The sequence below is a fragment of the Brachypodium distachyon genome, chromosome 4 (genome assembly GCF_000005505.3).
Source record: "Brachypodium distachyon strain Bd21 chromosome 4, Brachypodium_distachyon_v3.0, whole genome shotgun sequence".
Classification (NCBI taxonomy): Eukaryota; Viridiplantae; Streptophyta; class Magnoliopsida; order Poales; family Poaceae; genus Brachypodium; species Brachypodium distachyon.
Window position 1 is genome coordinate 23,342,857 of NC_016134.3, and position 25,515 is coordinate 23,368,371.

The 25,515-nt window shown below is 54.3% G+C and overlaps 59 non-coding genes and 10 pseudogenes across 59 annotated transcripts; all 69 read left to right on the forward strand.

Annotated features, from left to right (window-relative positions):
- Positions 1–311: 311 nt before the first annotated feature.
- Positions 312–430, forward strand: LOC112269114. Its single transcript, XR_002960701.1, has one exon. It is a non-coding gene; the product is annotated as a 5S ribosomal RNA (ribosomal RNA).
- Positions 431–695: 265 nt separating this feature from the next.
- On the forward strand, positions 696–801 carry LOC112269008 (annotated as a pseudogene).
- A 265-nt stretch (positions 802–1,066) lies between these two features.
- Positions 1,067–1,185, forward strand: LOC112269085. The gene has a single exon (XR_002960672.1). It is a non-coding gene; the product is annotated as a 5S ribosomal RNA (ribosomal RNA).
- Positions 1,186–1,450: 265 nt separating this feature from the next.
- LOC112269007 lies at positions 1,451–1,556 on the forward strand (annotated as a pseudogene).
- Positions 1,557–1,821: 265 nt separating this feature from the next.
- LOC112269093 lies at positions 1,822–1,940 on the forward strand. The gene has a single exon (XR_002960680.1). It is a non-coding gene; the product is annotated as a 5S ribosomal RNA (ribosomal RNA).
- A 265-nt stretch (positions 1,941–2,205) lies between these two features.
- LOC112269009 lies at positions 2,206–2,311 on the forward strand (annotated as a pseudogene).
- Positions 2,312–2,576: 265 nt separating this feature from the next.
- On the forward strand, positions 2,577–2,695 carry LOC112269104. The gene has a single exon (XR_002960691.1). It is a non-coding gene; the product is annotated as a 5S ribosomal RNA (ribosomal RNA).
- Positions 2,696–2,960: 265 nt separating this feature from the next.
- LOC112269094 lies at positions 2,961–3,079 on the forward strand. The gene has a single exon (XR_002960681.1). It is a non-coding gene; the product is annotated as a 5S ribosomal RNA (ribosomal RNA).
- A 265-nt stretch (positions 3,080–3,344) lies between these two features.
- LOC112269010 lies at positions 3,345–3,450 on the forward strand (annotated as a pseudogene).
- Positions 3,451–3,715: 265 nt separating this feature from the next.
- On the forward strand, positions 3,716–3,834 carry LOC112269095. The gene has a single exon (XR_002960682.1). It is a non-coding gene; the product is annotated as a 5S ribosomal RNA (ribosomal RNA).
- A 265-nt stretch (positions 3,835–4,099) lies between these two features.
- Positions 4,100–4,218, forward strand: LOC112268974. Its single transcript, XR_002960581.1, has one exon. It is a non-coding gene; the product is annotated as a 5S ribosomal RNA (ribosomal RNA).
- A 257-nt stretch (positions 4,219–4,475) lies between these two features.
- LOC112268987 lies at positions 4,476–4,593 on the forward strand. Its single transcript, XR_002960594.1, has one exon. It is a non-coding gene; the product is annotated as a 5S ribosomal RNA (ribosomal RNA).
- Positions 4,594–4,858: 265 nt separating this feature from the next.
- LOC112269097 lies at positions 4,859–4,977 on the forward strand. The gene has a single exon (XR_002960684.1). It is a non-coding gene; the product is annotated as a 5S ribosomal RNA (ribosomal RNA).
- Positions 4,978–5,242: 265 nt separating this feature from the next.
- On the forward strand, positions 5,243–5,350 carry LOC112269011 (annotated as a pseudogene).
- Positions 5,351–5,607: 257 nt separating this feature from the next.
- On the forward strand, positions 5,608–5,725 carry LOC112268994. Its single transcript, XR_002960601.1, has one exon. It is a non-coding gene; the product is annotated as a 5S ribosomal RNA (ribosomal RNA).
- Positions 5,726–5,990: 265 nt separating this feature from the next.
- LOC112269108 lies at positions 5,991–6,109 on the forward strand. The gene has a single exon (XR_002960695.1). It is a non-coding gene; the product is annotated as a 5S ribosomal RNA (ribosomal RNA).
- A 257-nt stretch (positions 6,110–6,366) lies between these two features.
- On the forward strand, positions 6,367–6,484 carry LOC112268988. Its single transcript, XR_002960595.1, has one exon. It is a non-coding gene; the product is annotated as a 5S ribosomal RNA (ribosomal RNA).
- A 265-nt stretch (positions 6,485–6,749) lies between these two features.
- Positions 6,750–6,868, forward strand: LOC112268976. Its single transcript, XR_002960583.1, has one exon. It is a non-coding gene; the product is annotated as a 5S ribosomal RNA (ribosomal RNA).
- Positions 6,869–7,133: 265 nt separating this feature from the next.
- Positions 7,134–7,241, forward strand: LOC112269013 (annotated as a pseudogene).
- Positions 7,242–7,498: 257 nt separating this feature from the next.
- On the forward strand, positions 7,499–7,616 carry LOC112268995. The gene has a single exon (XR_002960602.1). It is a non-coding gene; the product is annotated as a 5S ribosomal RNA (ribosomal RNA).
- Positions 7,617–7,881: 265 nt separating this feature from the next.
- LOC112269098 lies at positions 7,882–8,000 on the forward strand. The gene has a single exon (XR_002960685.1). It is a non-coding gene; the product is annotated as a 5S ribosomal RNA (ribosomal RNA).
- A 264-nt stretch (positions 8,001–8,264) lies between these two features.
- Positions 8,265–8,383, forward strand: LOC112268977. The gene has a single exon (XR_002960584.1). It is a non-coding gene; the product is annotated as a 5S ribosomal RNA (ribosomal RNA).
- Positions 8,384–8,642: 259 nt separating this feature from the next.
- Positions 8,643–8,761, forward strand: LOC112269103. The gene has a single exon (XR_002960690.1). It is a non-coding gene; the product is annotated as a 5S ribosomal RNA (ribosomal RNA).
- Positions 8,762–9,025: 264 nt separating this feature from the next.
- Positions 9,026–9,144, forward strand: LOC112269116. Its single transcript, XR_002960703.1, has one exon. It is a non-coding gene; the product is annotated as a 5S ribosomal RNA (ribosomal RNA).
- A 264-nt stretch (positions 9,145–9,408) lies between these two features.
- LOC112268980 lies at positions 9,409–9,527 on the forward strand. The gene has a single exon (XR_002960587.1). It is a non-coding gene; the product is annotated as a 5S ribosomal RNA (ribosomal RNA).
- A 265-nt stretch (positions 9,528–9,792) lies between these two features.
- On the forward strand, positions 9,793–9,911 carry LOC112268981. The gene has a single exon (XR_002960588.1). It is a non-coding gene; the product is annotated as a 5S ribosomal RNA (ribosomal RNA).
- Positions 9,912–10,176: 265 nt separating this feature from the next.
- Positions 10,177–10,295, forward strand: LOC112269096. Its single transcript, XR_002960683.1, has one exon. It is a non-coding gene; the product is annotated as a 5S ribosomal RNA (ribosomal RNA).
- Positions 10,296–10,560: 265 nt separating this feature from the next.
- On the forward strand, positions 10,561–10,679 carry LOC112268975. The gene has a single exon (XR_002960582.1). It is a non-coding gene; the product is annotated as a 5S ribosomal RNA (ribosomal RNA).
- A 257-nt stretch (positions 10,680–10,936) lies between these two features.
- On the forward strand, positions 10,937–11,054 carry LOC112268978. Its single transcript, XR_002960585.1, has one exon. It is a non-coding gene; the product is annotated as a 5S ribosomal RNA (ribosomal RNA).
- A 265-nt stretch (positions 11,055–11,319) lies between these two features.
- LOC112268982 lies at positions 11,320–11,438 on the forward strand. The gene has a single exon (XR_002960589.1). It is a non-coding gene; the product is annotated as a 5S ribosomal RNA (ribosomal RNA).
- A 265-nt stretch (positions 11,439–11,703) lies between these two features.
- LOC112269012 lies at positions 11,704–11,822 on the forward strand. Its single transcript, XR_002960607.1, has one exon. It is a non-coding gene; the product is annotated as a 5S ribosomal RNA (ribosomal RNA).
- A 265-nt stretch (positions 11,823–12,087) lies between these two features.
- LOC112268984 lies at positions 12,088–12,206 on the forward strand. The gene has a single exon (XR_002960591.1). It is a non-coding gene; the product is annotated as a 5S ribosomal RNA (ribosomal RNA).
- Positions 12,207–12,451: 245 nt separating this feature from the next.
- Positions 12,452–12,570, forward strand: LOC112269022. The gene has a single exon (XR_002960613.1). It is a non-coding gene; the product is annotated as a 5S ribosomal RNA (ribosomal RNA).
- Positions 12,571–12,824: 254 nt separating this feature from the next.
- Positions 12,825–12,943, forward strand: LOC112268999 (annotated as a pseudogene).
- A 257-nt stretch (positions 12,944–13,200) lies between these two features.
- On the forward strand, positions 13,201–13,319 carry LOC112269033. Its single transcript, XR_002960624.1, has one exon. It is a non-coding gene; the product is annotated as a 5S ribosomal RNA (ribosomal RNA).
- A 265-nt stretch (positions 13,320–13,584) lies between these two features.
- LOC112268985 lies at positions 13,585–13,703 on the forward strand. The gene has a single exon (XR_002960592.1). It is a non-coding gene; the product is annotated as a 5S ribosomal RNA (ribosomal RNA).
- A 245-nt stretch (positions 13,704–13,948) lies between these two features.
- On the forward strand, positions 13,949–14,067 carry LOC112269083. The gene has a single exon (XR_002960670.1). It is a non-coding gene; the product is annotated as a 5S ribosomal RNA (ribosomal RNA).
- A 254-nt stretch (positions 14,068–14,321) lies between these two features.
- Positions 14,322–14,440, forward strand: LOC112269000 (annotated as a pseudogene).
- Positions 14,441–14,697: 257 nt separating this feature from the next.
- Positions 14,698–14,816, forward strand: LOC112269111. Its single transcript, XR_002960698.1, has one exon. It is a non-coding gene; the product is annotated as a 5S ribosomal RNA (ribosomal RNA).
- A 286-nt stretch (positions 14,817–15,102) lies between these two features.
- On the forward strand, positions 15,103–15,221 carry LOC112268997. The gene has a single exon (XR_002960604.1). It is a non-coding gene; the product is annotated as a 5S ribosomal RNA (ribosomal RNA).
- Positions 15,222–15,442: 221 nt separating this feature from the next.
- Positions 15,443–15,561, forward strand: LOC112269087. The gene has a single exon (XR_002960674.1). It is a non-coding gene; the product is annotated as a 5S ribosomal RNA (ribosomal RNA).
- A 265-nt stretch (positions 15,562–15,826) lies between these two features.
- On the forward strand, positions 15,827–15,945 carry LOC112269112. Its single transcript, XR_002960699.1, has one exon. It is a non-coding gene; the product is annotated as a 5S ribosomal RNA (ribosomal RNA).
- Positions 15,946–16,433: 488 nt separating this feature from the next.
- Positions 16,434–16,552, forward strand: LOC112268989. The gene has a single exon (XR_002960596.1). It is a non-coding gene; the product is annotated as a 5S ribosomal RNA (ribosomal RNA).
- Positions 16,553–16,809: 257 nt separating this feature from the next.
- LOC112269092 lies at positions 16,810–16,928 on the forward strand. The gene has a single exon (XR_002960679.1). It is a non-coding gene; the product is annotated as a 5S ribosomal RNA (ribosomal RNA).
- A 263-nt stretch (positions 16,929–17,191) lies between these two features.
- LOC112269115 lies at positions 17,192–17,310 on the forward strand. Its single transcript, XR_002960702.1, has one exon. It is a non-coding gene; the product is annotated as a 5S ribosomal RNA (ribosomal RNA).
- Positions 17,311–17,531: 221 nt separating this feature from the next.
- Positions 17,532–17,650, forward strand: LOC112269082. The gene has a single exon (XR_002960669.1). It is a non-coding gene; the product is annotated as a 5S ribosomal RNA (ribosomal RNA).
- A 265-nt stretch (positions 17,651–17,915) lies between these two features.
- LOC112268986 lies at positions 17,916–18,034 on the forward strand. Its single transcript, XR_002960593.1, has one exon. It is a non-coding gene; the product is annotated as a 5S ribosomal RNA (ribosomal RNA).
- Positions 18,035–18,255: 221 nt separating this feature from the next.
- Positions 18,256–18,374, forward strand: LOC112269079. The gene has a single exon (XR_002960666.1). It is a non-coding gene; the product is annotated as a 5S ribosomal RNA (ribosomal RNA).
- A 221-nt stretch (positions 18,375–18,595) lies between these two features.
- Positions 18,596–18,714, forward strand: LOC112268996. The gene has a single exon (XR_002960603.1). It is a non-coding gene; the product is annotated as a 5S ribosomal RNA (ribosomal RNA).
- A 255-nt stretch (positions 18,715–18,969) lies between these two features.
- On the forward strand, positions 18,970–19,088 carry LOC112269099. The gene has a single exon (XR_002960686.1). It is a non-coding gene; the product is annotated as a 5S ribosomal RNA (ribosomal RNA).
- A 265-nt stretch (positions 19,089–19,353) lies between these two features.
- Positions 19,354–19,472, forward strand: LOC112269088. Its single transcript, XR_002960675.1, has one exon. It is a non-coding gene; the product is annotated as a 5S ribosomal RNA (ribosomal RNA).
- A 221-nt stretch (positions 19,473–19,693) lies between these two features.
- On the forward strand, positions 19,694–19,812 carry LOC112269091. Its single transcript, XR_002960678.1, has one exon. It is a non-coding gene; the product is annotated as a 5S ribosomal RNA (ribosomal RNA).
- A 221-nt stretch (positions 19,813–20,033) lies between these two features.
- On the forward strand, positions 20,034–20,152 carry LOC112269101. Its single transcript, XR_002960688.1, has one exon. It is a non-coding gene; the product is annotated as a 5S ribosomal RNA (ribosomal RNA).
- A 221-nt stretch (positions 20,153–20,373) lies between these two features.
- On the forward strand, positions 20,374–20,492 carry LOC112269090. Its single transcript, XR_002960677.1, has one exon. It is a non-coding gene; the product is annotated as a 5S ribosomal RNA (ribosomal RNA).
- Positions 20,493–20,757: 265 nt separating this feature from the next.
- Positions 20,758–20,876, forward strand: LOC112268983. The gene has a single exon (XR_002960590.1). It is a non-coding gene; the product is annotated as a 5S ribosomal RNA (ribosomal RNA).
- A 221-nt stretch (positions 20,877–21,097) lies between these two features.
- Positions 21,098–21,216, forward strand: LOC112269055. Its single transcript, XR_002960645.1, has one exon. It is a non-coding gene; the product is annotated as a 5S ribosomal RNA (ribosomal RNA).
- Positions 21,217–21,474: 258 nt separating this feature from the next.
- LOC112268992 lies at positions 21,475–21,593 on the forward strand. The gene has a single exon (XR_002960599.1). It is a non-coding gene; the product is annotated as a 5S ribosomal RNA (ribosomal RNA).
- Positions 21,594–21,813: 220 nt separating this feature from the next.
- Positions 21,814–21,932, forward strand: LOC112268979. Its single transcript, XR_002960586.1, has one exon. It is a non-coding gene; the product is annotated as a 5S ribosomal RNA (ribosomal RNA).
- A 265-nt stretch (positions 21,933–22,197) lies between these two features.
- Positions 22,198–22,316, forward strand: LOC112269106. Its single transcript, XR_002960693.1, has one exon. It is a non-coding gene; the product is annotated as a 5S ribosomal RNA (ribosomal RNA).
- A 257-nt stretch (positions 22,317–22,573) lies between these two features.
- Positions 22,574–22,692, forward strand: LOC112269086. The gene has a single exon (XR_002960673.1). It is a non-coding gene; the product is annotated as a 5S ribosomal RNA (ribosomal RNA).
- Positions 22,693–22,913: 221 nt separating this feature from the next.
- On the forward strand, positions 22,914–23,018 carry LOC112269014 (annotated as a pseudogene).
- Positions 23,019–23,274: 256 nt separating this feature from the next.
- Positions 23,275–23,393, forward strand: LOC112269109. The gene has a single exon (XR_002960696.1). It is a non-coding gene; the product is annotated as a 5S ribosomal RNA (ribosomal RNA).
- Positions 23,394–23,460: 67 nt separating this feature from the next.
- LOC112269066 lies at positions 23,461–23,579 on the forward strand. The gene has a single exon (XR_002960653.1). It is a non-coding gene; the product is annotated as a 5S ribosomal RNA (ribosomal RNA).
- Positions 23,580–23,646: 67 nt separating this feature from the next.
- LOC112269044 lies at positions 23,647–23,765 on the forward strand. The gene has a single exon (XR_002960634.1). It is a non-coding gene; the product is annotated as a 5S ribosomal RNA (ribosomal RNA).
- A 70-nt stretch (positions 23,766–23,835) lies between these two features.
- Positions 23,836–23,954, forward strand: LOC112269078. The gene has a single exon (XR_002960665.1). It is a non-coding gene; the product is annotated as a 5S ribosomal RNA (ribosomal RNA).
- Positions 23,955–24,219: 265 nt separating this feature from the next.
- On the forward strand, positions 24,220–24,338 carry LOC112269080. Its single transcript, XR_002960667.1, has one exon. It is a non-coding gene; the product is annotated as a 5S ribosomal RNA (ribosomal RNA).
- Positions 24,339–24,603: 265 nt separating this feature from the next.
- On the forward strand, positions 24,604–24,722 carry LOC112269076. The gene has a single exon (XR_002960663.1). It is a non-coding gene; the product is annotated as a 5S ribosomal RNA (ribosomal RNA).
- Positions 24,723–24,985: 263 nt separating this feature from the next.
- Positions 24,986–25,104, forward strand: LOC112269107. The gene has a single exon (XR_002960694.1). It is a non-coding gene; the product is annotated as a 5S ribosomal RNA (ribosomal RNA).
- A 257-nt stretch (positions 25,105–25,361) lies between these two features.
- LOC112269016 lies at positions 25,362–25,489 on the forward strand (annotated as a pseudogene).
- Positions 25,490–25,515: the final 26 nt, after the last annotated feature.

Consider the following 25,515-nt stretch of genomic DNA (forward strand, 5'->3'; position numbering starts at 1 on the left):
TCGCCACTGTGCTGGAAAGTCCTGGAAAGTCCTCGTGTTGCATTCTTTTGTTTTTTTGTTGCAACTGTGCGTACAACGGACGTAACTTTGTCATGCGGAGTCCGATCGGGACGTTCTTGTACTTAAAACGACCGGAACGGCATTTTGATCCGAAAAACACATAAGCCAGGACCCACTTGGTTTCGTGCCGATATTCCAGGCGCGCGCACACGCGGCGGTTGCCAACCCAAAAAAGGTCGTTCGGGTCCCCGAAATGCCCTCGGCGCCTTCGAGGGAGCGCCCATAAGGACAGGCCGCGCGCACGAAAAGTCGGATGCGGTCATACCAGGCCTAAATCACCGGATCCCATCAGAACTCCGAAGTTAAGCGTGCTTGGGCGAGAGTACTAGTAGGATGGGTGACCTCCTGGGAAGTCCTCGTGTTGCATTCTTTTGTTTTTTTGTTGCAACTGTGCGTACAACGGACGTAACTTTGTCATGCGGAGTCCGATCGGGACGTTCTTGTACTTAAAACGACCGGAACGGCATTTTGATCCGAAAAACACGCAAGTCAGGACGCACTTGGTTTCTTGCCGATATTCCAGGCGCGCGCACACGCGGCGGTTGCCAACCCAAAAAAGGTCGTTCGGGTCCCCGAAATGCCCTCGGCGCCTTCGAGGGAGCGCCCATAAGGACAGGCCGCGCGCACAACATGTCGGATGCGGTCATACCAGCACTAAATCACCGGATCCCATCGGAACTCCGAAATTAAGCGTGCTTGGGCGAGAGTAGTAGTAGGATGGGTGACCTCGTGTTGCATTCTTTTGTTTTTTTGTTGCAACTGTGCGTACAACGGACGTAACTTTGTCATGCGGAGTCCGATCGGGACGTTCTTGTACTTAAAACGATCGGAACGGCATTTTGATCCGAAAAACACATAAGCCAGGACCCACTTGGTTTCGTGCCGATATTCCAGGCGCGCGCACACGCGGCGGTTGCCAACCCAAAAAAGGTCGTTCGGGTCCCCGAAATGCCCTCGGCGCCTTCGAGGGAGCGCCCATAAGGACAGGCCGCGCGCACGACATGTCGGATGCGGTCATACCAGCACTAAATCACCGGATCCCATCGGAACTCTGAAGTTAAGCGTGCTTGGGCGAGAGTAGTAGTAGGATGGGTGACCTCCTGAGAAGTCCTCGTGTTGCATTCTTTTGTTTTTTTGTTGCAACTGTGCGTACAACGGACGTAACTTTGTCATGCGGAGTCCGATCGGGACGTTCTTGTATTTAAAACGATCGGAACGGCATTTTGATCCGAAAAACACATAAGCCAAGACCCACTTGGTTTCGTGCCGATATTCCAGGCGCGCGCACACGCGGCGGTTGCCAACCCAAAAAAGGTCGTTCGGGTCCCCGAAATGCCCTCGGCGCCTTCGAGGGAGCGCCCATAAGGACAGGCCGCGCGCACAACATGTCGGATGCGGTCATACCAGCACTAAATCACCGGATCCCATCGGAACTCCGAAGTTAAGCGTGCTTGGGCGAGAGTAGTAGTAGGATGGGTGACCTCGTGTTGCATTCTTTTGTTTTTTTGTTGCAACTGTGCGTACAACGGACGTAACTTTGTCATGCGGAGTCCGATCGGGACGTTCTTGTACTTAAAACGATCGGAACGGCATTTTGATCCGAAAAACACATAAGCCAGGACCCACTTGGTTTCGTGCCGATATTCCAGGCGCGCGCACACGCGGCGGTTGCCAACCCAAAAAAGGTCGTTCGGGTCCCCGAAATGCCCTCGGCGCCTTCGAGGGAGCGCCCATAAGGACAGGCCGCGCGCACGACAAGTCGGATGCGGTCATACCAGGCCTAAATCACCGGATCCCATCAGAACTCCGAAGTTAAGCGTGCTTGGGCGAGAGTAGTAGTAGGATGGGTGACCTCCTGGGAAGTCCTCGTGTTGCATTCTTTTGTTTTTTTGTTGCAACTGTGCGTACAACGGACGTAACTTTGTCATGCGGAGTCCGATCGGGACGTTCTTGTACTTAAAACGACCGGAACGGCATTTTGATCCGAAAAACACGCAAGTCAGGACGCACTTGGTTTCTTGCCGATATTCCAGGCGCGCGCACACGCGGCGGTTGCCAACCCAAAAAAGGTCGTTCGGGTCCCCGAAATGCCCTCGGCGCCTTCGAGGGAGCGCCCATAAGGACAGGCCGCGCGCACAACATGTCGGATGCGGTCATACCAGCACTAAATCACCGGATCCCATCGGAACTCCGAAATTAAGCGTGCTTGGGCGAGAGTAGTAGTAGGATGGGTGACCTCGTGTTGCATTCTTTTGTTTTTTTGTTGCAACTGTGCGTACAACGGACGTAACTTTGTCATGCGGAGTCCGATCGGGACGTTCTTGTACTTAAAACGATCGGAACGGCATTTTGATCCGAAAAACACATAAGCCAGGACCCACTTGGTTTCGTGCCGATATTCCAGGCGCGCGCACACGCGGCGGTTGCCAACCCAAAAAAGGTCGTTCGGGTCCCCGAAATGCCCTCGGCGCCTTCGAGGGAGCGCCCATAAGGACAGGCCGCGCGCACGACAAGTCGGATGCGGTCATACCAGGCCTAAATCACCGGATCCCATCAGAACTCCGAAGTTAAGCGTGCTTGGGCGAGAGTAGTAGTAGGATGGGTGACCTCCTGGAAAGTCCTCGTGTTGCATTCTTTTGTTTTTTTGTTGCAACTGTGCGTACAACGGACGTAACTTTGTCATGCGGAGTCCGATCGGGACGTTCTTGTACTTAAAACGACCGGAACGGCATTTTGATCCGAAAAACACATAAACCAGGACCCACTTGGTTTCGTGCCGATATTCCAGGCGCGCGCACACGCGGCGGTTGCCAACCCAAAAAAGGTCGTTCGGGTCCCCGAAATGCCCTCGGCGCCTTCGAGGGAGCGCCCATAAGGACAGGCCGCGCGCACGAAAAGTCGGATGCGGTCATACCAGGCCTAAATCACCGGATCCCATCAGAACTCCGAAGTTAAGCGTGCTTGGGCGAGAGTAGTAGTAGGATGGGTGACCTCCTGGGAAGTCCTCGTGTTGCATTCTTTTGTTTTTTTGTTGCAACTGTGCGTACAACGGACGTAACTTTGTCATGCGGAGTCCGATCGGGACGTTCTTGTACTTAAAACGACCGGAACGGCATTTTGATCCGAAAAACACGCAAGTCAGGACGCACTTGGTTTCTTGCCGATATTCCAGGCGCGCGCACACGCGGCGGTTGCCAACCCAAAAAAGGTCGTTCGGGTCCCCGAAATGCCCTCGGCGCCTTCGAGGGAGCGCCCATAAGGACAGGCCGCGCGCACAACATGTCGGATGCGGTCATACCAGCACTAAATCACCGGATCCCATCGGAACTCCGAAATTAAGCGTGCTTGGGCGAGAGTAGTAGTAGGATGGGTGACCTCGTGTTGCATTCTTTTGTTTTTTTGTTGCAACTGTGCGTACAACGGACGTAACTTTGTCATGCGGAGTCCGATCGGGACGTTCTTGTACTTAAAACGATCGGAACGGCATTTTGATCCGAAAAACACATAAGCCAGGACCCACTTGGTTTCGTGCCGATATTCCAGGCGCGCGCACACGCGGCGGTTGCCAACCCAAAAAAGGTCGTTCGGGTCCCCGAAATGCCCTCGGCGCCTTCGAGGGAGCGCCCATAAGGACAGGCCGCGCGCACGACATGTCGGATGCGGTCATACCAGCACTAAATCACCGGATCCCATCGGAACTCGGAAGTTAAGCGTGCTTGGGCGAGAGTAGTAGTAGGATGGGTGACCTCCTGAGAAGTCCTCGTGTTGCATTCTTCTGTTTTTTTGTTGCAACTGTGCGTACAACGGACGTAACTTTGTCATGCGGAGTCCGATCGGGACGTTCTTGTATTTAAAACGATCGGAACGGCATTTTGATCCGAAAAACACATAAGCCAGGACCCACTTGGTTTCGTGCCGATATTCCAGGCGCGCGCACACGCGGCGGTTGCCAACCCAAAAAAGGTCGTTCGGGTCCCCGAAATGCCCTCGGCGCCTTCGAGGGAGCGCCGATAAGGAGAGGCCGCGCGCATGACATGTCGGATACGGTCATACCAGCACTAGAGCACCGGATCCCATCAGAACTCCGAACTTAAGCGTGCTTGGGCGAGAGTAGTACGAGGATGGGTGACCTCTTGGGAAGTCCTCGTGTTGCATTTTTTTGTTGCAAGTGTGCGTACAACGGACGTAACTTTGTCATGCGGACTCCGATCGGGACGTTCTTGTACTTAAAACGACCGGAACGGCATTTTGATCCGAAAAACACATAAGCCAGGACCCACTTGGTTTCGTGCCGATATTCCAGGCGCGCGCACACGCGGCGGTTGCCAACCCAAAAAAGGTCGTTCGGGTCCCCGAAATGCCCTCGGCGACTTTGAGGGAGCGCCCATAAGGACAGGCCGCGCGCATGACAAGTCGGATGCAGTCATACCATGCCTAAATCACCGGATCCCATTAGAACTCCGAAGTTAAGCGTGCTGGGCGAGAGTAGTAGTAGGATGGGTGACCTCCTGGGAAGTCCTCGTGTTGCATTCTTTTGTTTTTTTGTTGCAACTGTGCGTACAACGGACGTAACTTTGTCATGCGGAGTCCGATCGGGACGTTCTTGTACTTAAAACGACCGGAACGGCATTTTGATCCGAAAAACACGTAAGTCAGGACGCACTTGGTTTCGTGCCGATATTCCAGGCACGCGCACACGCGGCGGTTGCCAACCCAAAAAAGGTCGTTCGGATCCCCGAAATGCCCTCGGCGCCTTCGAGGGAGCGCCCATAAGGACAGGCCGCGCGCACGACATGTCGGATACGGTCATACCAGCACTAAATCACCGGATCCCATCGGAACTTCGAAGTTAAGCGTGCTTGGGCGAGAGTAGTACTAGGATGGGTGACCTCCTGAGAAGTCCTCGTGTTGCATTCTTTTGTTTTTTTGTTGCAACTGTGCGTACTACGGACGTAACTTTGTCATGCGGAGTCCGATCGGGACGTTCTTGTACTTAAAACGACCGGAACGGCATTTTGATCCGAAAAACACGTAAGCCAGGACCCACTTGGTTTCGTGCCGATATTCCAGGCGCGCGCACACGCGGCGGTTGCCAACCCAAAAAAGGTCGTTCGGGTCCCCGAAATGCCCTCGGCGCCTTCGAGGGAGCGCCGATAAGGAGAGGCCGCGCGCATGACATGTCGGATACGGTCATACCAGCACTAAAGCACCGGATCCCATCAGAACTCCGAACTTAAGCGTGCTTGGGCGAGGATGGGTGACCTCCTGGGAAGTCCTCGTGTTGTATTTTTTTGTTGCAACTGTGTGTACAACGGACGTAACTTTGTCTTGCGGACTCCGATCGGGACGTTCTTGTACTTAAAACGACCGGAACGGCATTTTGATCCAAAAAACAAATAAGCCAGGACCCACTTGGTTTCGTGCCGATATTCCAGGCGCGCGCACACGCGGCGGTTGCCAACCCAAAAAAGGTCGTTCGGGTCTCCGAAATGCCCTCGGCGACTTCGAGGGAGCGCCCATAAGGTCAGGCCGCGCGCATGACAAGTCGGATGCGGTCATACCATGCCTAAATCAGCGGATCCCATCAGAACTCCGAAGTTAAGCGTGCTGGGCGAGAGTAGTAGTAGGATGGGTGACCTCCTGGGAAGTCCTCGTGTTGCATTCTTTTGTTTTTTTGTTGCAACTGTGCGTACAACGGACGTAACTTTGTCATGCGGAGTCCGATCGGGACGTTCTTGTACTTAAAACGACCGGAACGGCATTTTGATCCGAAAAACACATAAGCCAGGACCCACTTGGTTTCGTGCCGATATTCCAGGCGCGCGCACACGCGGCGGTTGCCAACCCAAAAAAGGTCGTTCGGGTCCCCGAAATGCCCTCGGCGCCTTCGAGGGAGCGCCGATAAGGAGAGGCCGCGCGCATGACATGTCGGATACGGTCATACCAGCACTGAAGCACCGGATCCCATCAGAACTCCGAACTTAAGCGTGCTTGGGCGAGAGTAGTACGAGGATGGGTGACCTCCTGGGAAGTCCTCGTGTTGCATTTTTTTGTTGCAACTGTGCGTACAACGGACGTAACTTTGTCATGCGGACTCCGATCGGGACGTTCTTGTACTTAAAACGACCGGAACGGCATTTTGATCCGAAAAACACATAAGCCAGGACCCACTTGGTTTCGTGCCGATATTCCAGGCGCGCGCACACGCGGCGGTTGCCAACCCAAAAAAGGTCGTTCGGGTCCCCGAAATGCCCTCGGCGACTTGGAGGGAGCGCCCATAAGGACAGGCCGCGCGCATGACAAGTCGGATGCAGTCATACCATGCCTAAATCACCGGATCCCATTAGAACTCCGAAGTTAAGCGTGCTGGGCGAGAGTAGTAGTAGGATGGGTGACCTCCTGGGAAGTCCTCGTGTTGCATTCTTTTGTTTTTTTGTTGCAACTGTGCGTACAACGGACGTAACTTTGTCATGCGGAGTCCGATCGGGACGTTCTTGTACTTAAAACGACCGGAACGGCATTTTGATCCGAAAAACACGTAAGTCAGGACGCACTTGGTTTCGTGCCGATATTCCAGGCACGCGCACACGCGGCGGTTGCCAACCCAAAAAAGGTCGTTCGGATCCCCGAAATGCCCTCGGCGCCTTCGAGGGAGCGCCCATAAGGACAGGCCGCGCGCACGACATGTCGGATACGGTCATACAAGCACTAAATCACCGGATCCCATCGGAACTTCGAAGTTAAGCGTGCTTGGGCGAGAGTAGTACTAGGATGGGTGACCTCCTGAGAAGTCCTCGTGTTGCATTCTTTTGTTTTTTTGTTGCAACTGTGCGTACTACGGACGTAACTTTGTCATGCGGAGTCCGATCGGGACGTTCTTGTACTTAAAACGACCGGAACGGCATTTTGATCCGAAAAACACGTAAGCCAGGACCCACTTGGTTTCGTGCCGATATTCCAGGCGCGCGCACACGCGGCGGTTGCCAACCCAAAAAAGGTCGTTCGGGTCCCCGAAATGCCCTCGGCGCCTTCGAGGGAGCGCCGATAAGGAGAGGCCGCGCGCATGACATGTCGGATACGGTCATACCAGCACTAAAGCACCGGATCCCATCAGAACTCCGAACTTAAGCGTGCTTGGGCGAGGATGGGTGACCTCCTGGGAAGTCCTCGTGTTGTATTTTTTTGTTGCAACTGTGTGTACAACGGACGTAACTTTGTCTTGCGGACTCCGATCGGGACGTTCTTGTACTTAAAACGACCGGAACGGCATTTTGATCCAAAAAACAAATAAGCCAGGACCCACTTGGTTTCGTGCCGATATTCCAGGCGCGCGCACACGCGGCGGTTGCCAACCCAAAAAAGGTCGTTCGGGTCTCCGAAATGCCCTCGGCGACTTCGAGGGAGCGCCCATAAGGACAGGCCGCGCGCATGACAAGTCGGATGCGGTCATACCATGCCTAAATCAGCGGATCCCATCAGAACTCCGAAGTTAAGCGTGCTGGGCGAGAGTAGTAGTAGGATGGGTGACCTCCTGGGAAGTCCTCGTGTTGCATTCTTTTGTTTTTTTGTTGCAACTGTGCGTACAACGGACGTAACTTTGTCATGCGGAGTCCGATCGGGACGTTCTTGTACTTAAAACGACCGGAACGGCATTTTGATCCGAAAAACACGTAAGTCAGGACGCACTTGGTTTCGTGCCGATATTCCAGGCACGCGCACACGCGGCGGTTGCCAACCCAAAAAAGGTCGTTCGGGTCCCCGAAATGCCCTCGGCGCCTTCGAGGGAGCGCCCATAAGGACAGGCCGCGCGCACGACATGTCGGATACGGTCATACCAGCACTAAATCACCGGATCCCATCGGAACTTCGAAGTTAAGCGTGCTTGGGCGAGAGTAGTACTAGGATGGGTGACCTCCTGAGAAGTCCTCGTGTTGCATTCTTTTGTTTTTTTGTTGCAACTGTGCGTACTACGGACGTAACTTTGTCATGCGGAGTCCGATCGGGACGTTCTTGTACTTAAAACGACCGGAACGGCATTTTGATCCGAAAAACACGTAAGCCAGGACCACTTGGTTTCGTGCCGATATTCCAGGCGCGCGCACACGCGGCGGTTGCCAACCCAAAAAAGGTCGTTCGGGTCCCCGAAATGCCCTCGGCGCCTTCGAGGGAGCGCCGATAAGGAGTGGCCGCGCGCATGACATGTCGGATACGGTCATACCAGCACTAAAGCACCGGATCCCATCAGAACTTCGAACTTAAGCGTGCTTGGGCGAGAGTAGTACGAGGATGGGTGACCTCCTGGGAAGTCCTCGTGTTGCATTTTTTTTTGTTGCAACTGTGCGTACAACGGACGTAACTTTGTCATGCGGAGTCCGATCGGGACGTTCTTGTACTTAAAACGACCGGAACGGCATTTTGATCCGAAAAACACATAAGCCAGGACCCACTTGGTTTCGTGCCGATATTCCAGGCGCGCGCACACGCGGCGGTTGCCTACCCAAAAAAGGTCGTTCGGGTCCCCGAAATGCCCTCGGCGCCTTCGAGGGAGCGCCCATAAGGACAGGCCGCGCGCACGACATGTCGGATGCGGTCATACCAGCACTAAATCACCGGATCCCATCGGAACTCCGAAGTTAAGCGTGCTTGGGCGAGAGTAGGACGAGGATGGGTGACCTCCTGAGAAGTCCTCGTGTTGCATTCTTTTGTTTTTTTGTTGCAACTGTGCGTACAACGGACGTAACTTTGTCATGCGGAGTCCGATCGGGACGTTCTTGTACTTAAAACGACCGGAACGACATTTTGATCCGAAAAACACATAAGCCAGGACCACTTGGTTTCGTGCCGATATTCCAGGCGCGCGCACACGCGGCGGTTGCCAACCCAAAAAAGGTCGTTCGGGTCCCCGAAATGCCCTCGGCGCCTTCGAGGGAGCGCCGATAAGGAGTGGCCGCGCGCATGACATGTCGGATACGGTCATACCAGCAGTAAAGCACCGGATCCCATCAGAACTCCGAACTTAAGCGTGCTTGGGCGAGAGTAGTACGAGGATGGGTGACCTCCTGGGAAGTCCTCGTGTTGCATTCTTTTGTTTTTTGTTGCAACTGTGCGTACAACGGACGTAACTTTGTCATGCGGAGTCCGATCGGGACGTTCTTGTACTTAAAACGACCGGAACGGCATTTTGATCCGAAAAACACATAAGCCAGGACCCACTTGGTTTCGTGCCGATATTCCAGGCGCGCGCACACGCGGCGGTTGCCAACCCAAAAAAGGTCATTCGGGTCTCCGAAATGCCCTCGGCGCCTTCGAGGGAGCGCCGATAAGGAGTGGCCGCGCGCATGACATGTCGGATACGGTCATACCAGCACTAAAGCACCGGATCCCATCAGAACTCCGAACTTAAGCGTGCTTGGGCGAGAGTAGGACGAGGATGGGTGACCTCCTGGGAAGTCCTCGTGTTGCATTCTTTTGTTTTTTTGTTGCAACTGTGCGTACAACGGACGTAACTTTGTCATGCGGAGTCCGATCGGGACGTTCTTGTACTTAAAACGACCGGAACGGCATTTTGATCCGAAAAACACATAAGCCAGGACCCACTTGGTTTCGTGCCGATATTCCAGGCGCGCGCACACGCGGCGGTTGCCAACCCAAAAAAGGTCGTTCGGGTCTCCGAAATGCCCTCGGCGCCTTCGAGGGAGCGCCGATAAGGAGTGGCCGCGCGCATGACATGTCGGATACGGTCATACCAGCACTAAAGCACCGGATCCCATCAGAACTCCGAACTTAAGCGTGCTTGGGCGAGAGTAGGACGAGGATGGGTGACCTCCTGGGAAGTCCTCGTGTTGCATTCTTTTGTTTTTTTGTTGCAACTGTGCGTACAACGGACGTAACTTTGTCATGCGGAGTCCGATCGGGACGTTCTTGTACTTAAAACGACCGGAACGGCATTTTGATCCGAAAAACACATAAGCCAGGACCCACTTGGTTTCGTGCCGATATTCCAGGCGCGCGCACACGCGGCGGTTGCCAACCCAAAAAAGGTCGTTCGGGTCCCCGAAATGCCCTCGGCGCCTTCGAGGGAGCGCCCATAAGGACAGGCCGCGCGCACGACATGTCGGATGCGGTCATACCAGCACTAAATCACCGGATCCCATCGGAACTCGGAAGTTAAGCGTGCTTGGGCGAGAGTAGTAGTAGGATGGGTGACCTCCTGAGAAGTCCTCGTGTTGCATTCTTCTGTTTTTTTGTTGCAACTGTGCGTACAACGGACGTAACTTTGTCATGCGGAGTCCGATCGGGACGTTCTTGTATTTAAAACGATCGGAACGGCATTTTGATCCGAAAAACACATAAGCCAGGACCCACTTGGTTTCGTGCCGATATTCCAGGCGCGCGCACACGCGGCGGTTGCCAACCCAAAAAAGGTCGTTCGGGTCCCCGAAATGCCCTCGGCGCCTTCGAGGGAGCGCCGATAAGGAGAGGCCGCGCGCATGACATGTCGGATACGGTCATACCAGCACTAGAGCACCGGATCCCATCAGAACTCCGAACTTAAGCGTGCTTGGGCGAGAGTAGTACGAGGATGGGTGACCTCTTGGGAAGTCCTCGTGTTGCATTTTTTTGTTGCAAGTGTGCGTACAACGGACGTAACTTTGTCATGCGGACTCCGATCGGGACGTTCTTGTACTTAAAACGACCGGAACGACATTTTGATCCGAAAAACACATAAGCCAGGACCCACTTGGTTTCGTGCCGATATTCCAGGCGCGCGCACACGCGGCGGTTGCCAACCCAAAAAAGGTCGTTCGGGTCCCCGAAATGCCCTCGGCGACTTCGAGGGAGCGCCCATAAGGACAGGCCGCGCGCATGACAAGTCGGATGCGGTCATACCAGGCCTAAATCACCGGATCCCATCAGAACTCCGAAGTTAAGCGTGCTGGGCGAGAGTAGTAGTAGGATGGGTGACCTCCTGGGAAGTCCTCGTGTTGCATTCTTTTGTTTTTTTGTTGCAACTGTGCGTACAACGGACGTAACTTTGTCATGCGGAGTCCGATCGGGACGTTCTTGTACTTAAAACGACCGGAACGGCATTTTGATCCGAAAAACACATAAGCCAGGACCCACTTGGTTTCGTGCCGATATTCCAGGCGCGCGCACACGCGGCGGTTGCCAACCCAAAAAAGGTCGTTCGGGTCTCCGAAATGCCCTCGGCGCCTTCGAGGGAGCGCCGATAAGGAGTGGCCGCGCGCATGACATGTCGGATACGGTCATACCAGCACTAAAGCACCGGATCCCATCAGAACTCCGAACTTAAGCGTGCTTGGGCGAGAGTAGGACGAGGATGGGTGACCTCCTGGGAAGTCCTCGTGTTGCATTCTTTTGTTTTTTTGTTGCAACTGTGCGTACAACGGACGTAACTTTGTCATGCGGAGTCCGATCGGGACGTTCTTGTACTTAAAACGACCGGAACGGCATTTTGATCCGAAAAACACATAAGCCAGGACCCACTTGGTTTCGTGCCGATATTCCAGGCGCGCGCACACGCGGCGGTTGCCAACCCAAAAAAGGTCGTTCGGGTCCCCGAAATGCCCTCGGCGCCTTCGAGGGAGCGCCCATAAGGACAGGCCGCGCGCACGACATGTCGGATGCGGTCATACCGGCACTAAAGCACCGGATCCCTTCAGAACTCCGAAGTTAAGCGTGCTTGGGCGAGAGTAGTACTAGGATGGGTGACCTCCTGAGAAGTCCTCGTGTTGCATTCTTTTGTTTTTTTGTTGCAACTGTGCGTACAACGGACGTAACTTTGTCATGCGGAGTCCGATCGGGACGTTCTTGTACTTAAAACGACCGGAACGGCATTTTGATCCGAAAAACACATAAGCCAGGACCCACTTGGTTTCGTGCTGATATTCCAGGCGCGCGCACACGCGGCGGTTGCCAACCCAAAAAAGGTCGTTCGGGTCCCCGAAATGCCCTCGGCGCCTTCGAGGGAGCGCCGATAAGGATAGGCCGCGCGTATGACATGTCGGATACGGTCATACCAGCACTAAAGCACCGTATCCCATCAGAACTCCGAACTTAAGAGTGCTTGGGCGAGAGTAGTACGAGGATGGGTGACCTCCTGGGAAGTCCTCGTGTTGCATTTTTTTGTTGCAACGGACGTAACTTTGTCATGCGGAGTCCGATCGGGACGTTCTTGTACTTAAAACGACCGGAACGGCATGTTGATCCGAAAAACACATAAGCCAGGACCCACTTGGTTTCGTGCCGATATTCCAGGCGCGCGCACACGCGGCGGTTGCCATCCCAAAAAAGGTCGTTCGGGTCCCCGAAATGCCCTCGGCGCCTTCGAGGGAGCGCCCATAAGGACAGGCCGCGCGCACGACATGTCGGATGCGGTCATACCGGCACTAAAGCACCGGATCCCTTCAGAACTCCGAAGTTAAGCGTGCTTGGGCGAGAGTAGTACTAGGATGGGTGACCTCCTGAGAAGTCCTCGTGTTGCATTCTTTTGTTTTTTTGTTGCAAATGTGCGTACAACGGACGTAACTTTGTCATGCGGAGTCCGATCGGGACGTTCTTGTACTTAAAACGACCCGAACGGCATTTTGATCCGAAAAACACGTAAGTCAGGACCCACTTGGTTTCGTGCCGATATTCCAGGCGCGCGCACACGCGGCGGTTGCCAACCCAAAAAAGGTCGTTCGTGCCCTCGGCGCCTTCGAGGGAGCGCCGATAAGGATAGGTCGCGCGCATGACATGTTGGATACGGTCATACCAGCACTAAAGCACCGGATCCCATCAGAACTCCGAACTTAAGCGTGCTTGGGCAAAAGTAGTACGGGGATGTGTGACCTCCTGGGAAGTCCTCGTGTTGCATTTTTTTGTTGCAACTGTGCGTACAACGGACGTAACTTTGTCATGCGGAGTCCGATCGGGACGTTCTTGTACTTAAAAGGACCGGAACGGCATTTTGATCCGAAAAACACATAAGCCAGGACCCACTTGGTTTCGTGCCGATATTCCAGGCGCGCGCACACGCGGCGGTTGCCATCCCAAAAAAGGTTGATCGGGTCCCCGAAATGCCCTCGGCGCCTTCGAGGGAGCGCCCATAAGGACAGGCCGCGCGCACGACATGTCGGATGCGGTCATACCGGCACTAAAGCACCGGATCCCTTCAGAACTCCGAAGTTAAGCGTGCTTGGGCGAGAGTAGTACTAGGATGGGTGACCTCCTGAGAAGTCCTCGTGTTGCATTCTTTTGTTTTTTTGTTGCAACTGTGCGTACAACGGACGTAACTTTGTCATGCGGAGTCCGATCGGGACGTTCTTGTACTTAAAACGACCGGAACGGCATTTTGATCCGAAAAACACATAAGCCAGGACCCACTTGGTTTCGTGCTGATATTCCAGGCGCGCGCACACGCGGCGGTTGCCAACCCAAAAAAGGTCGTTCGGGTCCCCGAAATGCCCTCGGCGCCTTCGAGGGAGCGCCGATAAGGATAGGCCGCGCGCATGACATGTCGGATACGGTCATACCAGCACTAAAGCACCGTATCCCATCAGAACTCCGAACTTAAGAGTGCTTGGGCGAGAGTAGTACGAGGATGGGTGACCTCCTGGGAAGTCCTCGTGTTGCATTTTTTTGTTGCAACGGACGGAACTTTGTCATGCGGAGTCCGATCGGGACGTTCTTGTACTTAAAACGACCGGAACGGCATGTTGATCCGAAAAACACATAAGCCAGGACCCACTTGGTTTCGTGCCGATATTCCAGGCGCGCGCACACGCGGCGGTTGCCATCCCAAAAAAGGTCGTTCGGGTCCCCGAAATGCCCTCGGCGCCTTCGAGGGAGCGCCCATAAGGACAGGCCGCGCGCACGACATGTCGGATGCGGTCATACCGGCACTAAAGCACCGGATCCCTTCAGAACTCCGAAGTTAAGCGTGCTTGGGCCAGAGTAGTACTAGGATGGGTGACCTCCTGAGAAGTCCTCGTGTTGCATTCTTTTGTTTTTTTGTTGCAACTGTGCGTACAACGGACGTAACTTTGTCATGCGGAGTCCGATCGGGACGTTCTTGTACTTAAAACGACCGGAACGGCATTTTGATCCGAAAAACACGTAAGTCAGGACCCACTTGGTTTCGTGCCGATATTCCAGGCGCGCGCACACGCGGCGGTTGCCAACCCAAAAAAGGTCGTTCGTGCCCTCGGCGCCTTCGAGGGAGCGCCGATAAGGATAGGTCGCGCGCATGACATGTTGGATACGGTCATACCAGCACTAAAGCACCGGATCCCATCAGAACTCCGAACTTAAGCGTGCTTGGGCAAAAGTAGTACGGGGATGTGTGACCTCCTGGGAAGTCCTCGTGTTGCATTTTTTTGTTGCAACTGTGCGTACAACGGACGTAACTTTGTCATGCGGAGTCCGATCGGGACGTTCTTGTACTTAAAAGGACCGGAACGGCATTTTGATCCGAAAAACACATAAGCCAGGACCCACTTGGTTTCGTGCCGATATTCCAGGCGCGCGCACACGCGGCGGTTGCCATCCCAAAAAAGGTTGTTCGGGTCCCCGAAATGCCCTCGGCGCCTTCGAGGGAGCGCCCAGAAGGACAGGCCGCGCGCACGACATTTCGGATGCGGTTATACCAGCACTAAAGCACCGGATCCCATCAGAACTCCGAAGTTAAGCGTGCTTGGGCGAGAGTAGTACTAGGATGGGTGACCTCCTGAGAAGTCCTCGTGTTGCATTCTTTTTTTTTTTTTTTGCATTCTTTTGTTTTTTTTTTGCAACTGTGCGTACAACGGACGTAACTTTGTCATGCGGAGTCCGATCGGGACGTTCTTGTACTTAAAACGACCGAAACGGCATTTTGATCCGAAAAACACGTAAGTCAGAACCCACTCGGTTTCGTGCCGATATTCCAGGCGCGCGCACACGCGGCGGTTGCCAACCCAAAAAAGGTCGTTCGGGTCCCCGAAATGCCCTCGGCGCCTTCGAGGGAGCGCCGATAAGGATAGGCCGCGCGCAGGACATGTTGGATATGGTCATACCAGCACTTAAGCACCGGATCCCATCAGAACTCAAAACTTAAGCGTGCTTGGGCGAGAGTAGTACGAGGATGGGTGACCTTCTGGGAAGTCCTCGTGTTGCATTTTTTTGTTGGAGTCCGATCGGGACGTTCTTGTACTTAAAACGACCGGAACGGCATTTTGATCTGAAAAACACATAAGCCAGGACCCACTTGGTTTCGTGCCGATATTCCAGGCGCGCGCACACGCGGCGGTTGCCAACCCAAAAAAGGTCGTTCGGGTCCCCGAAATGCCCTCGGCGCCTTTGAGGAAGCGCCTATAAGGACAGGCCGCGCGCACGACATGTCGGATGCGGTCATACCGGCACTAAAGCACCGGATCCCATCAGAACCCCGAAGTTAAGCGTGCTTGGGCGAGAGTAGTACTAGGATGAGTGACCTCCTGAGAAGTCCTCGTGTTGCATTCTTTTGTTTTTTTGTTGCAACTGTGCGTACAACGGACGTAACTTTGTCATGCGGAGTCCGATCGGGACGTTCTTGTACTTAAAACGACCGGAACGGCATTTTGATCCGAAAAACACGTAAGTCAGGACCCACTTGGTTTCGTGCCGATATTCCAGGCGCGCGCACACGCGGCGGTTGCCAACCCAAAAAAGGTCGTTCGGGTCCCCGAAATGCCCACGGCGCCTTCGAGGGAGCGCCCATAAGGACAGGCCGCGCGCACGACATGTCGGATACGGTTATACCCGCACTAAAGCACCGGATACCATCAGAACTCCGAAGTTAAGCGTGCTTGGGCGAGAGTAGTACTAAGATGGGTGACCTCCTGAGAAGTCCTCGTGTTGCATTCTTTTGTTGGAGTCCGATCGGGACGTTCTTGTACTTAAAACGACCGGAACGGAATTTTGATCCGAAAAACACATAAGCCAGGACCCACTTGGTTTCGTACCGATATTCCAGGCGCGCGGACACGCGGCGGTTGCCATCCCAAAAAAGGTCGTTCGGGTCCCCGAAATGCCCTCGGCGCCTTCGAGGGAGCGCCCATAAGGACAGGCCGCGCGCACGACATATCGGATGCGGTCATACCAGCACTAAAGCACCGGATCCCATCAGAACTCCGAAGTTAAGCGTGCTTGGGGACGTTCTTGTACTTAAACGACCGGAACGGCATTTTGATCCGAAAAACACATAATCCAGGACCCCCTTGGTTTCGTGCCGATATTCCAGGCGCGCGCACACGCGGCGGTTGCCAACCCAAAAAAGGTCGTTCGGGTCCCCGAAATGCCCTCGACGCCTTCGAGGGAGCGCCGATAAGGATAGGCCGCGCGCATGACATGTCGGATACGGTCATACCAGCACTAAAGCACCGGATCTCATCAGAACTCTGAACTTAAGCGTGCTTGGGCGAGAGTAGTATGAGGATGGGTGACCTCCTGGGAAGTCCTCGTGTTGCATTTTTTTTTTGCAACTGTGCGTACAACGGACGTAACTTTGTCATGCCGAGTCCGATCGGGACGTTCTTGTACTTAAAACGACCGGAACGGCATTTTGATCCGAAAAACACATAAGCCAGGACCCACTTGGTTTCGTGCCGATATTCCAGGCGCGCGCACACGCCGCGGTTGCCATCCCAAAAAAGGTCGTTCGGGTCCCCGAAATGCCCTCGGCGCCTTCGAGGGAGCGCCCATAAGGACAGGCCGCGCGCACGACATGTCGGATGCGGTCATACCAGCACTTAAGCACCGGATCCCATCAGAACTCCGAAATTAAGCGTGCTTGGGCGAGAGTAGTACTAAGATGGGTGAGCTCCTGAGAAGTCCTCGTGTTGCATTCTTTTGTTTTTTCGTTGCTACTGTGCGTACAACGGACGTAACTTTGTCATGCAGAGTCCGATCGGGACGTTTTTGTACTTAAAACGACCGGAACGGCATTTTCATCCAAAAAACATAAGCCAGGACCCACTTGGTTTCGTGCCGATATTCAAGGCGCGCGCACACGCGGCGGTTGCCAACCCAAAAAAGGTCGTTCGGGTCCCCGAAATGCCCTCGGCGCCTTCGAGGGAGCGCCGATAAGGATAGGCCGCGCGCATGACATGTCTGATGCGGTCATACCAGCGCTAATGCAACGGATCCCATCAGAACTCCGAACTTAAGCGTGCTTGGGCGAGAGTAGTACGAGGATGGGTGACCTCCTGGGAAGTCCTCGTGTTGCATTTTTTTGTGGGAGTCCGATCGGGACGTTCTTGTACTTAAAACGACCGGAACGGCATTTTGATCCGAAAAACACATAAGCCAGGACCCACTTGGATTCGTGCCGATATTCCAGGCGCGCGCACACGCGGCGGTTGCCAACCCAAAAAAGGTCGTTCGGGTCCCCGAAATGCAGTCGGCGCCTTCGAGGGAGCGCCCATAAGGACAGGCCGCGCGCACGACATGTCGGATGCGGTCATACCAGCACTAAAGCACCGGATCCCATTAGAACTCCGAAGTTAAGCGTGCTTGGGCGAGAGTAGTACTAGGATGGGTGACCTCCTGACAAGTCCTCGTGTTGCATTCTTTTGTTTTTTTGTTGCAACTGTGCGTACAACGGACGTAACTTTGTCATGCGGAGTCCGATCGGGACGTTCTTGTACTTAAAACGACCAGAACGGCATTTTGATCCGAAAAACACGTAAGTCAGGACCCACTTGGTTTCGTGCCGATATTCCAGGCGCGCGCACACGCGGCGGTTGCCAACCCAAAAAAGGTCGTTCGGGTCCCCGAAATGCCCTCGGCGCCTTCGAGGGAGCGCCGCTAAAGATAGGCCGCGCGCATGACATGTCGGATACGGTCATACCAGCACTAAAGCACCGGATCCCATCAGAACTCCGAACTTAAGCGTGCTTGGGCGAGAGTAGTACGAGGATGGGTGACCTCTTGGGAAGTCCTCTTGTTGCATTTTTTTGTTGGAGTCCGATCGGGACGTTCTTGTACTTAAAACGACCGTAACGGCATTTTGATCCGAAAAACACATAAGCCAGGACCCACTTGGTTTCGTGCCGATATTCCAGGCGCGCGCACACGCGGCGGTTCCCAACCCAAAAAAGGTCGTTTGGGTCCCCGAAATGCCCTCGGCGCCTTCGAGGGAGCGCCCATAAGGACAGGCCGCGCGCACGACATGTCGGATGCGGTCATACCAGCACTAAAGCACCGGATCCCATCAGAACTCCGAAGTTAAGCGTGCTTGGGCGAGAGTAGTACTAGGATGCGTGACCTCCTGAGAAGTCCTCGTGTTGCATTCTTTTGTTGGAGTCCGATCGGGACGTTCTTGTACTTAAAACGACCGGAACGGCATTTTGATCCGAAAAACACATAAGCCAGGACCCACTTGGTTTCGTGCCGATATTCCAGGCGTGCGCACACGCGGCGGTTGCCAACCCAAAAAAGGTCGTTCGGGTCTCCGAAATGCCCTCGGCGCCTTCGAGGGAGCGCCGATAAGGAGAGGTCGCGCGCATGACATGTCGTATACGGTTATACCAGCACTAAAGCACCGGATCCCATCAGAACTCCGAACTTAAGCGTGCTTGGGCAAAAGTAGTACGGGGATGGGTGACCTCCTGGGAAGTCCTCGTGTTGCATTTTTTTGTTGCAACTGTGCGTACAACGGACGTAACTTTGTCATGCGGAGTCCGATCGGGACGTTCTTGTACTTAAAACGACCGGAACGGCATTTTGATCCGAAAAACATAAGCCAGGACCCACTTTTTTTCGTGCCGATATTCCAGGCGCGCGCACACGCGGCGGTTGCCATCCCAAAAAAGGTCGTTCGGGTCCCCGAAATGCCCTCGGCGCCTTCGAGGGAGCGCCCATAAGGACAGGCCGCGCGCACGACATGTCGGATGCGGTCATACCAGCGCTAAAGCAACGGATCCCATCAGAACTCCGAACTTAAGCGTGCTTGGGCGAGAGTAGTACTAGGATGGGTGACCTCCTGAGAAGTCCTCGTGTTGCATTTTTTTGTTTTTTTGTTGCAACTGTGCGTACAACGGACGTAACTTTGTCATGCGGAGTCCGATCGGGACGTTCTTGTACTTAAAACGACCGGAACGGCATTTTGATCCGAAAAACACGTAAGTCAGGACCCACTTGGTTTCGTGCCGATATTCAAGGCGAGCGCACACGCGGCGGTTGCCAACCCAAAAAAGGTCGTTCGGGTCCCCGAAATGCCCTCGGCGCCTTCGAGGGAGCGCCGCTAAAGATAGGCCGCGCGCATGACATGTCGGATACGGTCATACCAGCACTAAAGCACCGGATCCCATCAGAACTCCGAACTTAAGCGTGCTTGGGCGAGAGTAGTACTAGGATGGGTGACCTCCTGAGAAGTCCTCGTGTTGCATTCTTTTGTTGGAGTCCGATCGGGACGTTCTTGTACTTAAAACGACCGGAACGGCATTTTGATCCGAAAAACACATAAGCCAGGACCCACTTGGTTTCGTGCCGATATTCCAGGCTCGCGCACACGCGGCGGTTGCCAACCCAAAAAAGGTCGTTCGGGTCCCCGAAATGCCCTCGGCGCCTTCGAGGGAGCACCCATAAGGACAGGCCGCGCGCACGACATGTCGGATGCGGTTATACCAGCACTAAAGCACCGGATACCATCAGAACTCCGAAGTTAAGCGTGCTTGGGCGAGAGTAGTAGTAAGATGGGTGACCTCCTGAGAAGTCCTCGTGTTGCATTCTTTTGTTGGAGTCCGATCGGGACGTTCTTGTACTTAAAACGACCGGAACGGCATTTTGATCCGAAAAACACATAAGCCAGGACCCACTTGGTTTCGTGCCGATATTCCAGGCTCGCGCACACGCGGCGGTTGCCAACCCAAAAAAGGTCGTTCGGGTCCCCGAAATGCCCTCGGCGCCTTCGAGGGAGCGCCCATAAGGACAGGCCGCGCGCACGACATGTCGGATGCGGTTATACCAGCCCTAAAGCACCGGATACCATCAGAACTCCGAAGTTAAGCGTGCTTGGGCGAGAGTAGTACTAAGATGGGTGACCTCCTGAGAAGTCCTCGTGTTGCATTCTTTTGTTGGAGTCCGATCGGGACGTTCTTATACTTAAAACGACCGGAACGGCATTTTGATCCAAAAAACACATAAGCCAGGACCCACTTGGTTTCGTACCGATATTCCAGGCGCGCGAACACGCGGCGGTTGCCATCCCAAAAAAGGTCGTTCGGGTCCCCGAAATGCCCTCGGCGCCTTCGAGGGAGCGCCCATAAGGACAGGCCGCGCGCACGACATCTCGGATGCGGTCATACCAGCACTAAAGCACCGGATCCCATCAGAACTCCGAAGTTAAGCGTGCTTGGGCGAAAGTAGTATTAGGATGGGTGACCTCCTGAGAAGTCCACGAGTTGCATTTTTTAGTTTTTTTGTTGCAACTGTGCGTACAACGGACGTAACTTTGTCATGCGGAGTCCGATCGGGACGTTCTTGTACTTAAAACGACCCGAACGGCATTTTGATCCGAAAAACACATAAGCCAGGACCCACTTGGTTTCGTGCCGATATTCCAGGCGCGCGCACACGCGGCGGTTGCCAACCCAAAAAAGGTCGTTCGGGTCCCCGAAATGCCCTCGGCGCCTTCGAGGGAGCGCCGCTATAGATAGGCCGCGCGCATGACATGTCGGATACGGTCATACCAGCACTAAAGCACCGGATCCCATCAGAACTCCGAACTTAAGCGTGCTTGGGCGAGAGTAGTACGAGGATGGGTGACCTCCTGGGAAGTCCTCTTGTTGCATTTTTTTGTTGGAGTCCGATCGGGACGTTCTTGTACTTAAAACGACCGTAACGGCATTTTGATCCGAAAAACACATAAGCCAGGACCCACTTGGTTTCGTGCCGATATTCCAGGCGCGCGCACACGCGGCGGTTGCCAACCCAAAAAAGGTCGTTCGGGTCCCCGAAATGCCCTCGGCGCCTTCGAGGGAGCGCCCATAAGGACAGTCCGCGCGCACGACATGTCGGATGCGGTCATACCAGCACTAAATCACCGGATCCCATCCGAACTCCGAAGTTAAGCGTGCTTGGGCGAGAGTAGTACTAGGATGGGTGACCTCCTGAGAAGTCCTCGTGTTGCATTTTTTTTGTTGCAACTGTGCGTACAACGGACGTAACTTTGTCATGCGGAGTCCGATCGGGACGTTCTTGTTCTTAAAACGACCGGAACGGCATTTTGATCCGAAAAACACGTAAGTCAGGACCCACTTGGTTTCGTGCCGATATTCCAGGCGCGCGCACACGCGGCGGTTGCCAACCCAAAAAAGGTCGTTCGGGTCCCCGAAATGCCCTCGGCACCTTCGAGGGAGCGCCGCTAAAGATAGGCCGCGCGCATGACATGTCGGATACGGTCATACCAGCACTAAAGCACCGGATCCCAACAGAACTCCGAACTTAAGCGTGCTTGGGCGAGAGTAGTACGAGGATGGGTGACCTCCTGGGAAGTCCTCTTGTTGCATTTTTTTGTTGGAATCCGATCGGGACGTTCTTGTACTTAAAACGACCGTAACGGCATTTTGATCCGAAAAACACATAAGCCAGGACCACTTGGTTTCGTGCCGATATTCCAGGCGCGCGCACACGCGGCGGTTTCCAACCCAAAAAAGGTCATTTGGGTCCACGAAATGCCCTCGGCGCCTTCGAGGGAGCGCCCATAAGGACAGGCCGCGCGCACGACATGAAGGATGCGGTCATACCAGCACTAAAGCACCGGATCCCATCAGAACTCCGAAGTTAAGCGTGCTTGGGCGAGAGTAGTACTAGGATGGGTGACCTCCTGAGAAGTCCTCGTGTTGCATTTTTTTGTTTTTTTGTTGCAACTGTGCGTACAACGGACGTAACTTTGTCATGCGGAGTCCGATCGGGACGTTCTTGTACTTAAAACGACCGGAACGGCATTTTGATCCGAAAAACACGTAAGTCAGGACCCACTTGGTTTCGTGCCGATATTCCAGGCGCGCGCACACGCGGCGGTTGCCAACCCAAAAAAGGTCGTTCGGGTCCCCGAAATGCCCTCGGCGCCTTCGAGGGAGCGCCGATAAGGATAGGCCGCGCGCATGACATGTCGGATACGGTCATACCAGCACTAAAGCACCGGATCCCATCAGAACTCCGAACTTAAGCGTGCTTGGGCGAGAGTAGTACGAGGATGGGTGACCTCCTGGGAAGTCCTCGTGTTGCATTTTTTTGTTGCAACTGTGCGTACAACGGACGTAACTTTGTCATGCGGAGTCCGATCGGGACGTTCTTGTACTTAAAACGACCGGAACGGCATTTTGATCCGAAAAACACATAAGCCAGGACCCACTTGGTTTCGTACCGATATTCCAGGCGCGCGCACACGCGGCGGTTGCCATCCCAAAAAAGGTCGTTCGGGTCCCCGAAATGCCCTCGGCGCCTTCGAGGGAGCGCCCATAAGGACAGGCCGCGCGCACGACATGTCGGATGCGGTCATACCAGCACTAAAGCACCGGATCCCATCAGAACTCCGAACTTAAGCGTGCTTGGGCGAGAGTAGTACGAGGATGGGTGACCTCCTGGGAAGTCCTCGTGTTGCATTTTTTTGTTGGAGTCCGATCGGGACGTTCTTGTACTTAAAACGACCGGAACGGCATTTTGATCCGAAAAACACATAAGCCAGGACCCACTTGGTTTCGTGCCGATATTCCAGGCGCGCGCACACGCGGCGGTTGCCAACCCAAAAAAGGTCGTTCGGGTCCCCGAAATGCCCTCGGCGCCTTCGAGGGAGCGCCGATAAGGACAGGCCGCGCGCATGACACGTCGGATGCGGTCATACCAGCACTAAAGCAACGGATCCCATCAGAACTCTGAAGTTAAGCGTGCTTGGGCGAGGGGTGACCTCCTGGGAAGTCCTCGTGTTGCATTCTTTTGTTTTTTTGTTGCAACTGTGCGTACAACGGACGTAACTTTGTCATGCGGAGTCCGATCGGGACGTTTTTTTACTTAAAACGACCGGAACTGCATTTTGATCCGAAAAACACGTAAGGCAGGACCCACTTGGTTTCGTGCCGATATTCCAGGCGCGCGCACACGCGGCGATTGCCAACCCAAAAAAGGTCCCTGAAGTCCCCTCGGCGCCTTCGAGGGAGCGCCGATAAGGACAAGCCAAGTGCACAACAAGTCGGATGCGATCATACCATCACTAAAGCACCGGATCCCATCAGAACTCCGAAGTTAAGCGTGCTTGGGCGAGAGTACTACTAGGTTGGGTGACCTCCTCGGAAGTTCTCATGTTGCATTCCTTTTTTTTTTTTGCAACTGTCGTAAGTTTCTCATACGGAGTCCGACAGGCCGCGCGCACGACATGTCGGATGCGGTCATACCAGCACTAAAGCACCGGATCCCATCAGAACTCCGAAGTTAAGCGTGCTTGGGCGAGAGAAGTACTAGGATGGGTGACCGCCTGGGAAGTTCTCATGTTGCATTCCTTTTTTTTTTTTGCAACTGTCGTAAGTTTGTCATACGGAGTCCGACAGGCCGCGCGCACGACATGTCGGATGCGGTCATACCAGCACTAAAGCACCGGATCCCATCAGAACTCCGAAGTTAAGCGTGCTTGGGCGAGAGTAGTACTAGGATGGGTGACCGCCTGGGAAGTTCTCATGTTGCATTCCTTTTTTTTTTTTTTTGCAACTGTCGTAAGTTTGTCATACGGAGTCCGACAGGCCGCGCGCACGACATGTCGGATGCGGTCATACCAGCACTAAAGCACCGGATCCCATCAGAACTCCGAAGTTAAGCGTGCTTGGGCGAGAGTAGTACTAGGATGGGTGACCGCCTGGGAAGTCCTCGTGTTGCATTCTTTTATTTTTTTGTTGCAACTGTGCGTACAACGGACGTAACTTTCTCATGCGGAGTCCGATCGGGACGTTCTTGTACTTAAAACGACCGGAACGGCATTTTGATCCGAAAAACAAATAAGTCAGGACCCGCTTGGTTTCGTGCCGATATTCCAGACGCGCGCACACGCGGCGGTTGCCAACCCAAAAAAGGTCGTTCGGGTCCCCGAAATGCCCTCGGCGCCTTCGAGGGAACGCCCATAAGGACAGGCCGCGCGCACGACATGTTGGATGCGGTCATACCAGCACTAAAGTCCCGGATCCCATCAGAACTCCGAAGTTAAGCGTGCTTGGGCGAGAGTAGTACTAGGATGGGTGACCTCCTAGGAAGTCCTCGTGTTGCATTCTTTTGTTTTTTTGTTGCAACTGTGCGTACAACGGACGTAACTTTGTCATGCGTAGTCCGATCGGGACGTTCTTGTACTTAAAACGACCAGAACGGCATTTTGACCCCAAAAACACGTAAGTCAGGACCCACTTGGTTTCGTGCCGATATTCCAGGCGCGCGCACACGCGACGGTTACCAACCCAAAAAAGGTCGTTCGGGTCCCCGAAATGCCCTCGGCGCCTTCGAGGGAGCGCCCATAAGGACAGGCCGCGCGCACCGCATGTTAGATGCGGTCATACCAGCACTAAAGCACCGGATCCCATCAGAACTCCGAAGTTAAGCGTGCTTGGGCTAGAGTAGTACTAGGATGGGTGACCTCCTGGGAAGTCCTCGTGTTGCATTCTTTTTTTTTTGTTGCAACTGTGCGTACAACGGACGTAACTTTGTCATGCGGAGTCCGATCGGGACGTTCTTGTACTTAAAACGACCGGAACGGCATTTTGATCCGAAAAACACGTAAGTCAGGACCCACTTGGTTTCGTGCCGATATTCCAGGCGCGCGCACACGCGGCGGTTGCCAACCCAAAAAAGGTCGTTCGGGTCCCCGAAATGCCCTCGGCGCCTTCGAGGGAGCGCCGATAAGGATAGGCCGCGCGCATGACATGTCGGATACGGTCATACCAGCACTAAAGCACCGGATCCCATCAGAACTCCGAACTTAAGCGTGCTTGGGCGAGAGTAGTACGAGGATGGGTGACCTCCTGGGAAGTCCTCGTGTTGCATTTTTTTGTTGCAACTGTGCGTACAACGGACGTAACTTTGTCATGCGGAGTCCGATCGGGACGTTCTTGTACTTAAAACGACCGGAACGGCATTTTGATCCGAAAAACACATAAGCCAGGACCCACTTGGTTTCGTACCGATATTCCAGGCGCGCGCACACGCGGCGGTTGCCATCCCAAAAAAGGTCGTTCGGGTCCCCGAAATGCCCTCGGCGCCTTCGAGGGAGCGCCCATAAGGACAGGCCGCGCGCACGACATGTCGGATGCGGTCATACCAGCACTAAAGCACCGGATCCCATCAGAACTCCGAACTTAAGCGTGCTTGGGCGAGAGTAGTACGAGGATGGGTCGGGACGTTCTTGTACTTAAAACGACCGGAACGGCATTTTGATCCGAAAAACACATAAGCCAGGAC